The 14828-nt window shown below is 47.5% G+C and overlaps 1 protein-coding gene across 1 annotated transcript in view; it reads left to right on the forward strand.

The window, feature by feature from the left end:
- Positions 1 to 683: 683 nt before the first annotated feature.
- Positions 684 to 14828, forward strand: part of DAAM2 (dishevelled associated activator of morphogenesis 2) — a 103181-nt gene continuing 89036 nt past the window's right edge. The window contains exon 1 of the mRNA XM_045543627.1: positions 684 to 722. The gene's annotated coding sequence lies outside the window, so the exon portion shown is untranslated. The remainder of the gene's footprint in view (positions 723 to 14828) is intronic.

A 14828-nucleotide genomic window follows, 5' to 3' on the forward strand; every position in this document is an offset into this window, starting at 1 on the left:
GGAAAGCTATACAGAGGCAGGGAGTGTGGAACATAATTTAATAAAAATAAACCTTTTTAAAAATATATATATATACACACACGCTCCCAGAAAAGAAATGGAAAAGTTGTTAGGGTGTGGACCAGCGCTCCTAATTAGCTGTTCTGTTGTGCCTGATTTCTCTGCCGTCTTGCCCAGCGCCTCCCTGGACAGACTGTCCGGGAAGGGACACCGTGGGGAGGCAGCGGGGACTCCGCGGCGCCCGACTCCCCAGCAAGCCGCCTCGGAACAGGCCTCTCCCGTCGCCCAGAGGAAGAGCGGAGGAGGGAACCACTGCCCAGGTGGCCACTTCTGCCTCCTTGACCCGCACATGTTCCCCGAACGGAGGGAGCGCCGAGCAGGCTGCTTGCCAAAGTGGGAAACAGCTACCCTCATTGTGTGCACACCTCGCCCCGCCGGCGCTCGCTGCCCGCCCCTCGCCCCCCGCCCCTCCGCTCCGCTCCAAGTGTGAAAATTACAAATCCCAAGGAGCTGCAATCAGAACTCTACCTAGGGAAATTCAGAGTATCCTTGCCATAAATATCCCGCTCCAAGGCGCCTGACGTCAGAGCGGGGCGGGCGGGCGGCAGCGAGGCCGGGCCTGGAGGGAAGCGGGCGGTTTCCCCGGAGCCGGCAGAGCGCGGCGGGCGGCGCGGACGCGAGCGCGGACCGGGGCTGCGGGCGGCGGGCGCCGCGGGCGCGGAGTAAGTGCGGCGGGGCGGCCGCGTCCGCCCCGCTCCCTCTGCCTCCTCTCGAACGCGCAGCGGGGCTCGGGAGGGCAGCAGCCCCGCGGGCCGGCTGTTTTGTTTCTCTAAAGTGTCTGCAGGAGCCGCCGACACTGGAGTGGGCTCCCAGGGCCTGTGGGGGGGGGGGGGGGGCGGGGACGATTGCGTGCGTTTGCATGTGTGTGTCTGTCTGTCCTGGCGCATCTCGGCACAGGAAATGTCTTTGGAGGTCTTGAAAAAAACTTTTTTTTTTGTGGCTTTGAAATCTGACCCCTTGTTGTCACAAGTGGACAAACTTAGAAGGTATCCCCTAAACTGACAACTTTTTAGTGGTGGCTTATCCCGTTCTGCTTGTGCCTTCACTTGGGTGGGTTGAAGTCTTCAGGAGCCCCCAGCTCCCGCTTGCAGGCCTGGCCTCCGGCCAGCGGGCAAGGCAGCGGCAGCGGACGCTGGGCCAGGGAAGGAGCATCCCGGGAAAGGGGTCCCGGCGCTGGGGCTCTCAGCACCTGCAGCCGCAGCCCGGCCTCAGGTCCTGACCTCACCAGGCGTGGGGACTCTGCCTCAACCAGGGAAGGAGGGATCTGGCCTGGAGGCAGGTAATTTTGTGAAGTGGATGAGGAGGAAGTGGAGGTGGTGGTGGCCAGGACGCTGTGGCCCTGGGTTGGACACAGGGCTGTGGCCCTGTGTCCAACCCGCCTGGGCAGTGGGATGGATGTTTCTGCCACATGGCCACGGTGGGGTGCTGCCAGGTTCTCTGGGAGGGCCATGGGCCCCAAACAAGATGCAAGCTCCTAGCATAAAGAGACGTGTCTGAGCTGTGGGGTGGAGGAAGGGGGGCTGTGGGGGAGAGGGAGAGAGATTTTTATCAAAATTGAACACAGATTGCTGAGGTCTGGGCTTGATTTAACTCTTCTCTCTCTGCCTTGGCCACTCCTCCGCAATTCTGTGGCGGATTTGGAAAAGTTTCTCCGTGGGGTGGGAAGGAAAATCACACCTTTCCAGGAAAAAGTCCCCATAGGTTTTCCTTGAAGCCTACATGGGAGTGAAAGCAAAAGTTGAAAGTTTTGTGTTTTTCCCCTTCCAAGTCTTGCTTTTAGTGTCTTGGATTTCTCTGAAAAGCCAGCTGAAGACGGGGTTTTGGATTTTCCCTACGACCAGGAGGGGAAAGTTTGCTCCACTGAGGGTGGGAGGAAAGGGGCTGCAGCGCTGTATGGGTCCATCAAACCCGGATTGCACAACGCAGGGCACTGCATGTCAATAGCTGGGTTCCACCAACGGGTGACCACAGACAGCCAGAATTTTCAGCTTTGCTCTAGCCAGGTCTCTGGTTTTGTATTTTGCAATAGAGCCAACCTACAATGTTTGGGTGGGAGGAAGATTACTGGATTCTCCTTATGTCCTAGAAAAAAATGAGAGAATGAGGGGACAGGGAGGAAATCTGGATGTAAAAACAGACTCACAGGAAGTTGAGATTTGAGAAAGATTTTAGAAATTTTACAAATTGATCTCCAGGGAAGTGCCGTAAAAGATTGAGCAGGCAGCGATGTCAGAAATAGACTCATTTAATCACTTCAGGAGTGTGTTGTCATCTGAAGCGTAATGAAGAAGAAGGAACTAGTCCTGTGGGCAGTGTAAACAAGATTGCATGTAAACAGGGATGGCTGGGTCCCCAGGAGATGCGCATTGAGCGCGTGTTTACACATGCATGACTGTGTGGTGATGGCCAGCCATGGCCTCAGGCATGGAAGTATAAATGGTGCATTTCTTCATCTGTGCTGGGAACTACATCTAACCCCCATTTCTTCTTTTAAGAAAACAACTGTGCTATTATTGTCTTACTCCTTGGTAGTTGCACACTCTGGCTCCTAACTCCTGGCTGAGTTTTCAGACCTTTTCCTCCAGATCCTTGGATGCTGAGGGACTACTTGTGCCCCCATCAGGACAAAAAGAGGAGAGAAAATTCTCCTGGGCATTAGAACTTAGCAAGTCAGGGGCTCAAGAAGGTGGAGACAGTGAGCGCAGGACCAATAGGAAGGCCTGTGAGTGATTTTGCTTTGGGTGAGGTGTGGATGAGGTTGAAATGCTACTGCCTTCTGTGAGAATATGTTCTCTCCCCAGTCCTTCTTCCAAACTCCCTGCTTCCAAAGTTTTTGACACAAAACAGGTTAAACTCTCCCTATTACTGAATAGCCTTGGATGCAGGGGTGAAGAATGAAGACAAAGGGTAAGCACAGGTGGTCGGGAAGGCATAGAGAGGCTGAATGATGAGGAAGCTTTCTTCTTTGATTTTAGTGGGGCCAATGGACATAACCAGTTTAAATGTTCTCACTCATTCCCATTATTTAAAAATGGAAGACTAAATATCCAGGGACAGAGCGGACCCATCAGAGCAGGACTCCTAGAAATACCCTTGGCCAGCACAGGACCCCTCAAGGAGGGCTGCAGGTAACAACTGGGCTTTCAGCTCTTTCAACATGTGGGGTTTCTCTGGACAGCCAGTGGAACCCTGACCCTTCTGGGATTGCTCTAGGAGACATTTCACCAACTCCAAACCTGCAATGAATTCCCAGCCACGGATGCTTAGTCTGATACTGAAGCCTTCTCACCACTCCTTCTATCAGTCTAAGTGTCTGGCTGGCTCTTTGGTCCTGTCTGAGATTAGATGAATTAGAGAGGATGCATTCTCAGGCATTCTCGAAGATGCAAAGGGCAAACACACATGGTAGAATGAACAGCTTGGAGGATGTCCTCCACTTTGATAGCAGATGACCCTCTAGATCTCTCAGCTGGAGACTCTGTGTCAAGGATACTGGGTCATTCAGCCCTGGACTTTGAACGCAGCCTGACACAGTGAAAAGAGTGCAGACTCCAGGGCAGCTGCCCTGAGAGAGACAGAGAGAATTGTGGCCTATATATGAATTAGTAACCTGGGCTACATTACTTACTCCTTCTGAGCTCCCGCTTCCTCATCTGTAAAATGAGGAGAGTGTTCATCTCACCAAGTCATTATGAAAATAATATTTGTGCAAAAGGGCTAAGAACAGAGCTAGGAATGTTATAGACTCTTAACAAATGGAATGTCATATTTTTATTTTTCAGTTTTCCCACCATCAGGAGCTAGGATGGGAAGACCCATCCCTAAATCTAGCTACATATTTTCCATGACTGAAGGCAAGTGGTTAGAGTTTCTAGGGCTCAGTTCACCCTCACTTCCTCCTTCTAGAAAAGATGACCAGTGAGGATTATCCATTAGCATGCCTGGTCCATTATCCTGAGGGTAAGGAAGAGGCACCAGGCATCCTGGAGGTCTGGCCTAGAAATCACTCTTTTGCTTGCGCTCTCTGGGGAGGGGGAAGGGCAGGGAGCAGGGAGTGTATGTATGGTGGGCTAGGAGGGTCAAGAATCAACTGAATCTTGAAGGACAAGCCTGAGGTCAGAGGTTGGTTAGGCAGCCCCTTTTTGTCCCAGCTGCTCAGGTCAGAGTAGTGGAGAATGTGGTGGGTTGTAAGGAATGGAAGCTTTAGCCATCATAAACATCTCCAGGGGGTACAAGGTAGGAGGCTGCCCCCCGAACCCCGATTATCCGGGAAGTGACTGCTCTAAAGGAAAGAAGGAGCATCTGATGCTGGCGAGAGCAGCTGCAGGTCCTCTTGGCCCGTCCCAGAGGTTCTAAGTTATCCTTCAAGTTGACATTTAAGACTTTGAAGATCACATTTGTTTTTGTTTTGTCCAAGCTTGCTCTTTAACCATGGCCTGGGATGACTTTTAAGCTTTTAAGAGGCTCAGCTAGTGGCCAACTTCTCTTGAGATGGCCCAGATTGGGGGTCAGTGAATTCCTTCCTCCTGGCAGCATCTATTTCTCCAACTCTCCTCACATTTTTTGGTTTGTTTGTTTTTTGTTTCATTATGAGGTTCTAAAACTGCACAGTCAAGAGGCTGTGGAGGGAGGAAGTGCCTTTTTTCTCTGAGCCTGATTCATTATGCTAGTGCTGTCCAGGGCTTATCAGACTATGGTCATTAGCACGTGTTGTGGGTTTCTTTCTGAGTTCCCCCTCAAAAAAAAAACCCTAAGAAAAATGGACTTTGGCAGTGAGATGTTTCTTTAAATCCTGGCCAAAGAAAAGTGGAATTATTTGTAGGATGCCCCATGGTTCCATGGAAAGGGCTTTAGAGTCAAGTAGACGGAGGTTTGAGTTCTGGCACTACCAGGTCCCAGGCTTTCCAGCCTCCCTGAGTCTTCTTCATGTTCTGAGAACAGTAACTATTCTCACATTCCAGGGTTGTTGCGAAAATGAGACAAAATGACATATGGGAAGGACCCAGAAAACTGCTCAGTGCTCAGCAAAATATGAATGCCTTTGCCGTCTCCAGTTCTAAGCTCACACAAGTACATGAGTTTGGACATGTGTCCTCAAGTCAAAGTAAATAAGCCACTTATTTCAGGCTTAACAATTGTGCTCAAAGGTCAGATATCTCAGCCTGGAGATGGAGAGCCTTCATGCAAAAGCGGGGCACAGAACAGCACTCCGTATCGCAAGCAAACAGCCCCGCGTAACCCTCTATTGGAAGAAAGGAAAGGCCACCAGCTCACTCACCCAGGAACTTGGGTTATTAATGAGCTCTCTCTCTATCTATAGAGCTTGTTTTAAAAATCCCAAACACTGTCTTGGGTCAAAAATGAGGATAGAAATCGCTGAGGCAGTACCTAACATTAACACCTAAGAATAATGGCACAATGATGACAGTACCTTACATTTGTCTCATTTAAATATCATAACAATCATATGAGATTGGTATTAACCACATTTTACAGCCCAAGCTTTGAAGGCTTAAAAGACTTATCCTATTTCACATAGCAAGTCAGCGGAAGAAACAGAAAGCAAACAGCTATCCAAGTGCTGGATCTCAGCCCTGGCTGCACATTAGGACCACATGAAGATCTTAAGAAAGTATCGATACCTGGGCCCACTCCAAACCAATTAAATTAGAATCTCTGGGGGATGAAGCCCAGGCATTGAGAGGTCTGTAAGCTCCCTAGGTGATCCAAAGTCTAAGCTGAGAACCACTGGCCTAAGAGAGGAGTGAAAAGCACTAAAGTTAGGACCCGGGGTACCAGGCATGGGCAAAACAAACAGCCACGACTTTGCTAGGATTTAAGCCTCATGAGGGTGGGGACTTTGTGTAGTCTTCCTGTATCCCCAGAGCCTAGAACAGTGCCAGGCACAAAGTATATGCCCAATAAACATTGGCTAAGTGAATGAACACAATACTGCAGATTAAGAGTTGGCAGTTTTGACAGCCAAATCCAGGCTGTCACCTTATTTTATAGATAAAGTTTTATTGGAACACAGCCACACCCATTCATTTGTGTGTTGTCTATGGCTGCTTTCATGCTACCATGGCACAGTTGAGTAGATATGACAGAGACTGTGTGGCCTACAAAACTAAAAACATTTACGACCTGGCCCTTTACAGAAAAGGTTTGCCGGCTCCTACTCTGGATCTCAGACATGCACAGAGCGAGTATAGAACCTTAGGGAAGGTCATTACAGCATAGTCTTTAAGAATACGGGTTCTAGAATCAGACAAACCTGTGTATGATTCCTGGGCCACTTACCGTTTGAAAGATCTTGCAAATTATTTCAACTGTCTGAGTATCGGCTTCCTCGTCTGAAAAGTGGGGATAGTAATAAAATAATTTAATACCTCCCTCAGGATGGTTGAGAGGGTTGTCAGCCCTTGGCTGAGAGTAAGCACTCAACAAACACTAGCTACTGCTGTGATGGTTGTTCTAGTTACTGGCAATTAGCCACATAGAGGGAAAACTAACCAGGCTAAAGTCAAGACCTAAATCCAGTATCATGAGACAGAACAAGAGATGTGATAGGAAAAAAGAAGCAGTCAGTAAGCTGGTGTGTTGAAGAAAGAGATTTCTGAGATAAAGGGTGTCCTCTTAAGACAACACAGGTGGGGCCCCAGGATCTGTGAGTGAGGTGCTCCTGCATGACCACCTGTTGTGCCAACCTGCAATCCCCATCATTGCTCAGGGGCTAATTTCCATTTTATTGCACTGGTCTCAAGAACATCCCACCTCTATACCCTTGTTAGTAGTTCTTTCTACCTACCTGGAAGACCTTTTCCCAGTCCTTATCTTCCTGGTCTACTCATCCTTCATGGTGACTCAGGTGTCCCCTTTTCGGTCAAACTCCCTTTGCAAGGCTCCCTACAACCCCCTTGTCCTCCTTACTCCCACGAGCCCGGCACTGAGCTCTGTTGTAACATTTGCATCACAGTCAAGGAAGGACTAAGTCTCCCTCATGCCTTCTACATGCTTGCAGCTCATACAAATCAAATTACCCTGTAGAATCCACACCTGCTAGCAAACATTGTCAATTAGACCCTTGATCCAATGCAATCATATCTGAGTTAAAACTTGAGGCATGAGTAGGCCTCGCCTAGGCGCTGATGGGATTGCAAGAGCAAGTTGTCAACCAGATGGGTAAGAGCTACCCGGTTTACAGACAGTGTGGATGCTTTGTGTCCTCATCCAGCCACTCTGCTGTGGCTCCTACACACAACACTTCTTCTATGGGGTAGCCAGGGACAGGGAAGGATGGAAGAAACTTAAAACCAACTCCTTGATTTCTCGTCAGGAGATGTGGTGAAAAGTTGGGTTTTGGTTTCTCTGAGCTTTTCACATATACATGCCAAGATAATTGGGAGTTGGCTTGGTATGATCAGCTTTCATTAGCATTGAAATAGAAGCTTGGTCACAAATAATACCAAACAATAGATAATTCACAGCTTTGTTATTTGACTACAGAATGTATGGTATAATTTTTATAGATTTTAGTGGCAGATTTGTTTTGGTGGCAGATGGGTATTATGTGTGGAATAATGTTAAAATGAAGTTCTGTTCGAATGATTGGAGGGGGCAGAGAAAACTCTTCACCTTAAATTAAATATTTATTTGGATCATCCCCAAATGAACAGTTCAGAAGGGAAGGAGGAGGGGGAATGAAATAGTATTTTTATGCAGGACCCTACTACGCACATGGCACTAGGCAGGCCATTTTAAAAATGTGTTCTTTACTTGATTTCTCCATATTATGAAAGTAATTCTTTCTTGCTTAAACAAGTGAATCAGTATCATGCAAAGATACCCAAAGACAAATAGAAAACTAATAATGTATCTACCCCCTCACACACCCTGGTAATTAATGTTAATGGCTTAGTATTATTTCCTTTTTTAACTTTTCATTTGTTCACACACATACTTACAGGTGCGCATACAAGTATGGAGGGGTGTTACTTGTTTGTTTTGCACTGAAACTGAATCTTCCTGCACATGTTACTCTGCAGCATACTTTTCTTCCCCTTGACCATATGTCAAGGTCATCCCTACAGTGGATCTAACTCATTTTTATTTTTTCTGATTTCTTTATGCCTCGACATACACACAGCTGTATAGATTTGAGGTCATGTCATTCTTGCTGGGGCATTCATTTTTTCATCAGCCAATTATTAAATGTGGCTCCATCCTCGTTGATCACCACCAATTTGGGTCCATGAGTCTGCCAGTTCAAGAATCATCCATCACCCAGGAAAGCTTTGCTTTGGCACTCAGGCTGAGTGGGTAACATACACAGCCTGGTGACCACCCTGGGGTATGACTACATGGTATGTGTGGCCCCGTTTTGCCCCCTGGCTGCCTTCCTGCTTATCAGAGTTGGCCTTGCCACCTTGGATCTCCTTGTTACTGAACATGCAGGAAATGCAGCAGGCTGATGAATTAGAGCAGAGAATGGTCCTGGTGGAGCAAGTTGGGCAGTGTAGTATAATGGCCAAGCGTGTGGACTCTACAGTCTGTCTGGATGGATCCAAGTCCCTGTGTAGTGGACACTGGCCTGGGCCCCCCGACCACCATGCAGGACTGAGTCCCCAGCTGCAGGGACTGCTGGCCATGGTCAGCCCTGCTTGGAATCACCTCGGCTGAAGAGTCTTGCCCTGCCTGTCACTCCTGCCCATGCCTCCTCGTGGGTTACCCTGTAAGCCAGTGACTGGGGGACTATGAAGGCCTGGCCCCTCTTCCCCAAAGTGGGACCATTTTAGAAGACATCCCAGCTCCAGGTCTCCTCGTGGGGTTGGCTGGGGCTTAGCTGAAGCTGCACCATGGCTCCCTCCTCCCCTTCCCCACACCCCAGGCTGTGATTGCAGCGCTTCCTAACAAGCCTCCTGCCCACCTGCTCCATCTCAGAGTCTGCCTCCAGGAAACGCTACCCTACCTGCCTTGCTGTTCAATAACTTGCCCAACGAGTTATGAAGCTTGTCTGTGCTTCGGTTTTCTTATCTGTAAAATGGAGATAACATTCCCTTTCTCCTAGGGTCACTGAGACAGTTAAATGGGAAGGTGCTTGTTAAGTCCTCGCACAGTACCTGGTGAACCTGCGCAAGTTTTAACTATTTTATATGAAATTGTTTTGGAGGAGTCCATGATTTTCTAGGTAATTGTTGGTAGCTATGTCAGAATATGAAAGCACATTTTTTCCCCTGTGCTTTATTTTGTGTGCTTTCTAGGTGACACTCTATTGATTTCTCTACAAAGAGAGTTGTATTTGGGCAGACTGAGCAAATGTCTTGATTTTTATTGCCAAATTTGCATTTGTCCCTCCCCCACCATGCTAATCTCAGGGGCATAGGTGTATCTGGGCAGAAGCATAATCAGATGGCTCTGTTGCTATCCTGCCTGGAGACAGGGGGGTCGACAGGTTGACCTTTGGGAATTCCTCTCTGTCTTACCTGTGCTTCTGCAAGATAAAGGAGGTGGTCTCAGGGGACCTGGCTGGCCCACTGGAAGCCACCTCCCTGCCTGCATAGGTATTCACATCACGGCTGCACGAGCCTCTGCCAAATCTGATTCCTCCTTGTGGTGTTTGTTTCCTATTCCTTCATACCAAGCACAGGCGGTCTTTGGTGTTATGCTTTGAGCATTCCGCCACTCAAGTCATGTACACCCATCGTCCGGGCCAAATGCCACAGCACAGCGTGCCTGTGTGATGAATGAATGCCTGGTCCGCCAGACTCCGGGGTCCAGACTCCCAGCTCAGCGTCTGACCATGTTCCCGGGGGTCAGCGTCAACAACTCCCCGACACCACAGCCCCCGGCCTCAGGTTCCCTCGACCAGGGCAGGGAGGGAAGAAAGTGAGTCCAGGTCAGTGGGGAGATGCGTCAACATTTCCACAGTGCCAGAGGCAGCTTTGAAGGGAGACGGAAACAAATTCAGAGTTTTGTGGACTTTGGGCCGTGGAAGGATCAAGCCATTTTAACTCTCTATTTATTTTTATTGTAAATCTCCATCAGTGTACTTATCAGTCTGTTCCCTACCATGAGGCATTGTCCTGGCAGCTGCCCGGAGACAGAGTTAGGAACTGCTCTGCCCTTCCAAGACACAAAGTCGGTAATTTACCATCACCTTTGCCCTGAACAGGGGTGACATTATCGATGTCTGTGGCTCTCTAAATGGAAGCTGAGGCTGCAGCTGATAAACAGGCCAGGTGTCTCTCGACAGTGAGAAGCCACGTAAGGTTGTTTTTCAGAGCTCAGGCCTCGGATGAAGGTGGCCGAGGTCCAGATCCTGGCTCCACTTCCTGCTGGCTGTGTGACCTTGCACGAGTTACTTCATCTCTCTGTGCCTTACTTTCCTCATCTGTAAAATGGATTCTTATGAAAAATTATTTGGTTACAAAAAAGGGGAACAAAGTAAAGAAGAAAAAAAGGTACTTGAAACCATGCCCGGCACAGAGTGAGCACTAAGAAATGTTAGAAATGATGAAGAAGGTGATGAAGATGATGGAGGACAGGGGCGAGTCTCATTAGCTCTGTTTCCCCAGCCATCTGGCATGGAGCTGGGCTCAACAAACATAAATTAAATAATGTATCCCACTGCCTTTTGCTAAGTGTCTATTGCCTACTTAGTCTGCTCAACTCTCTCCCAAATAAATATATTGTCCATTTAAAACTTTTCTTTCAACTTTTTACTGAAGTCCAACATAATTCAGAAAACTACACAGTTTATAAGCACATAGCCTAATGGATTTTCACAAACTGAACACACCCATATCAAGAAACACAGCACTTCAGGCCCTTCCCCCCCCCCCCAGCCCTCCCCGGAAAGCCTCCTCTTGTCCCCTTCTGGTTTCTACCTGCCCATCATCCATCTAACACCATAGATTCGTTTTGCTGCTCTTGGACATCATATAAATGGAATCATACAGTGGGTGCTCATTTGTGTCTGGCCTTTGCTCATATTACGTTGCTGTGTATGTAGCTCATTCATTCTCATTGTTGCATAGTATTCCATTATGTGAATATAACACACTTTATCCATTCTTCTGTTGATGGGCGTTTGGGTGGTTTCCCAGTTTGGAGCTGTTGTGAATAGCCTTGCTGTGAACATTTGTGCACTCTTGGGTGAACACATGAATGCATTTCTGTTGGTACGTTCCTGGGAGTAGGATTGCTGGATCATCAGGAATGCACATGTTCAGCTTTAGGGTGTACGGCCAAAGTTTTATGAAAGGGGTGTGCCATGTTTTGCATATTCTTGAAGAATGAAGAAGCAGTTCCAGCTCAGTAGTGAAGAAGCTTGAGGCCGGGTCATGTGCGGGGGTTCCTGAGATGTTAACATCCTCAGTGCCCTTTCTCTCCGAGAGTTCACACGTTCCAGAAAGTCTGCTGCGGGGTGGGCAGTCCTCCACAGCAGGCACTGTGCAAGGCGTTTTCCCTTATACCACGTCACCAAATCCTCACAGCAATCCCATGAGAGGGGCATTATCACCCCCTTTCTACAGATGGGGAGAGTGAGGCTCAGATGAGGAAACTCGAATGACTTGCCTAAGGGCATATAGGCAGACACTGTCAGGGTCAGGATATAAAACAGGGAATCTGAAACTCATACATTTTAGATCATGGTGACTCATTTTGGCTTCAGTGCTACCACTGGAGGGAAAAATGGCTGTAGAATTGGGGGCCTGTCCCCCTAGAACCTGTGCGGGCTGTGAGGAGAAGCCCTATAAAAAGGAGCAGACACAAGCAACTCAGTGACCTTGGGAAGCCAGATTGTTTTCCTGCCCAGGGGCTGTTGGAGAGTCACGAATTTCCTGGAAGGCAAAGGCGACCATATAATTTACTGTCTAAACCAGGACTCTCAAGAGTCAAAGGGACATTAACTGGATGGGATGCTGGGGGAAACAGTCATAACCTGAAACTGTCCTGGGTGAGCGGGGACGTCTGTGCACCCTCTGGACGGCTGCGTGGGCATCGCTGTCCTGGGCAGTGGAGCCGTATGTCTTTTTAAAACCCTTGTAGAGCACTGTCTGTCTGGAGTTGCCCTGATGTGCTGTCCTTCCCAGTCTCCTCTGCTCATGGTCAGGCAGGGCCTGGCGTTTCTCTTCCCCTGACCACAGCATTTCCTGCTCAAAGGTGGCTCTGACAAGGTGAGCTCCCCTTGACAGATTCAGTTACTACTCAGAGCCCTCTGTCGACAGACTGGAAGCACCTAGAAGGCTAGGACCGTGCCTTAGTCACTGTGGTGTTTCCAGCACCTAGCCTGGTGGCAGACACACAGCTAGCACTCAGGGAATACTTGATGACTGTCTATATCATTGATCCATGCGTTCATTCACTCATTCATTTATTCAGTCATAGTTCATAGAACAAGAGCTTAGTTGAGATTCTTTCCTCTTTTTCTGAGCTGATGGCTATTCCACCAGTCCAGAAAGAGAGGTGAGTTGGTCATGTGTGTGCACGTGTGTGTGTGGGCGTGTGTGCACACGTGTGCATGTGTGTGTGCATGCATGCACGCAAAGGACAAAGAACAAAAGGGATCAACTTAATTAGTAGCAAAAGATGTGGTATCATGGGATTTGGTATCAGGATCAAGGTTTGAATTCCAGCCTTCCACTAATTAGCTGAACTGCCTTAGCTAAGATTTTGAGCCTGTCTGAGCCTTGGTTTTAGTCATGTGTGAAATGGAAATGACAGTAATACCAGTGGTGCAGGACGGAGGTGAGTCTGAATGATGTGAGGTATATGAAAAATGCTGTATAATTCTTGGGTTAATGGTTGTGGTCATTCAACAAATATTTGCAAAGCTGCCGGATGTAGGGCGCGTGTGCTGAGTCAGGTCCTGTGGGTGAATCCCGGGAGCAAAATTCCCTCCTGGCTCCCGGGCTCGGGTCTCTGAAAGTGAGGTGACAGTGTGTATGGGCAAGCCCGTGTGACTGGAACTTTTATTAACAAATAAAGAAGGAATCAGCAAATTCTTCAGGCCTTAGGATTTGATGTGGGTGGCAGAGATAAGGATGCAAAGGACAATTAATTTCTTATTAAGCCCTCGGCTGCATTTTCACTAGAACATCAGCAAGAAGCGTTTAAGGGCTTATGTGTGTCCAGCAGTAGCTTTGGTACAGCACAGTGCTTTCTAGTGCAGATTCTGAGCGTCACGCTAGTGGGTCCAAATTCAGATTCCACTGCTTACTAGGAGTGTAGCCTTGGAAACTGAGCCTCAGTTTCCTCATCTGTAAAATGATGGTGGTAATAATACCTATTCCCAAATGAGGGTAAAATTAACACATGTAAAGTATTTAGCACAGTGCCTGGAACATAGTATGAATGACATAAATCTTTATTAGTATTATCATTGTTTGCCAGATAGTTGTCTTTCTGTTGGATACCAGGTACTCTATGGTGCTGATGTAATAAGCAGTTAAAGGAGGAAGGGTCATTTTGAGATTGGGGAAGTCAGGGAAGGCTTCACATAAAAGAGGTGTCCTCAGGTATTTTTAGATGTCTTCTACATCTTGAGCAAGAAGGGCTTGTTTATTTCCATCATTACTTTCTTCTTAAAGCTTAGAGAAGAAGATTCAGGTCATTACGGAAAAAATTCCTTCCCTTAAGAAATAGAAATCAAATACCTCCTGAAACTTTGACATTGGATAACATGCAGTCCCTGCCCTCACATTTTTCCAAAGTGGTTCATCCATTTCGCCACCATTCTTGTGCCAGGGATGGGGGATAAAGAGATGAGTCCTCAAGGCACTCAGCAGTGTCTTGGGGGAAGGATCTAGAATTGAAGAATACTCTTCCCTCTGATTAATGCTATGAGAGGGAGATGCTTAAAGTTGAGGAATTTAGTTCCATTTAAGAGTGTTTGGGAGCATAAGGAGGCTATGGAGTTTCCTTTCAGGTTTCTGTCATCAGAGGAGGAATTTCATCTGTTGAGATGGCAAATATATGGCACTCGTTGCAGCAGGAAGATGGATAAATTGTTCCTGTGGTTCCTTCAGCTCATTGGCGATGTCCGCATAGCTCTGTGCCTCGCAGGTGAAGGGCATAATGAAAACATTCTGAACTGTTCCTAGTCAATGTCAACAAGGCCTAAAAAATGCATTCCCCACATTGCCCACGGACTGTTGGAATTTCTGCTTCATGTGCTTCTTCTCTGACATTATGACTCATTTACAAAACCCCGATCTCGAAGCCAGTCTGCAAAAGGAAGTCCTCCCTCTGCCTCCATCCACAGCTCTTCTTCCCTCTCCAAGTTTTCCAATGAAGAATTAAAAGAAAACTTATTCTGATTTCTCAAAGCAGGCAGATGTCATTCTAACGTTAAAATGATGCTATAGGATCATAAACATGAAAAGATGCCCAACCTTGCTGGAATCAGGAAAGTGCATCAATTAAAATCACAAGGAGACTCTGTTGCACACTCATCAGATTGACCAAAAAAAAAATTCATACTCATCATATTGGATGTAGAGCCAAAGATAACTCCTATTCACTAAGGCTGGAATTAAATTGACATGAACACTTCAAAAGGCAATTTGGTGCTATCGAGTAAAATTGAAGATGCACTTAGCCTATGGCCCAGCAATTTCACTCCTAGGTAAGTCTACAAACTCTAATACATATGAAATGGAGATATGTCCAGGAATATTCATTACAGCCTGGTTTTTAAGAGCTAAAAAGCAACCCAATGGCCGTCATCAACCAGAATACTGGTTAAATAATTTGATGTGTACATA

Source organism: Lemur catta, chromosome 2 (genome assembly GCF_020740605.2).
Source record: "Lemur catta isolate mLemCat1 chromosome 2, mLemCat1.pri, whole genome shotgun sequence".
Classification (NCBI taxonomy): Eukaryota; Metazoa; Chordata; class Mammalia; order Primates; family Lemuridae; genus Lemur; species Lemur catta.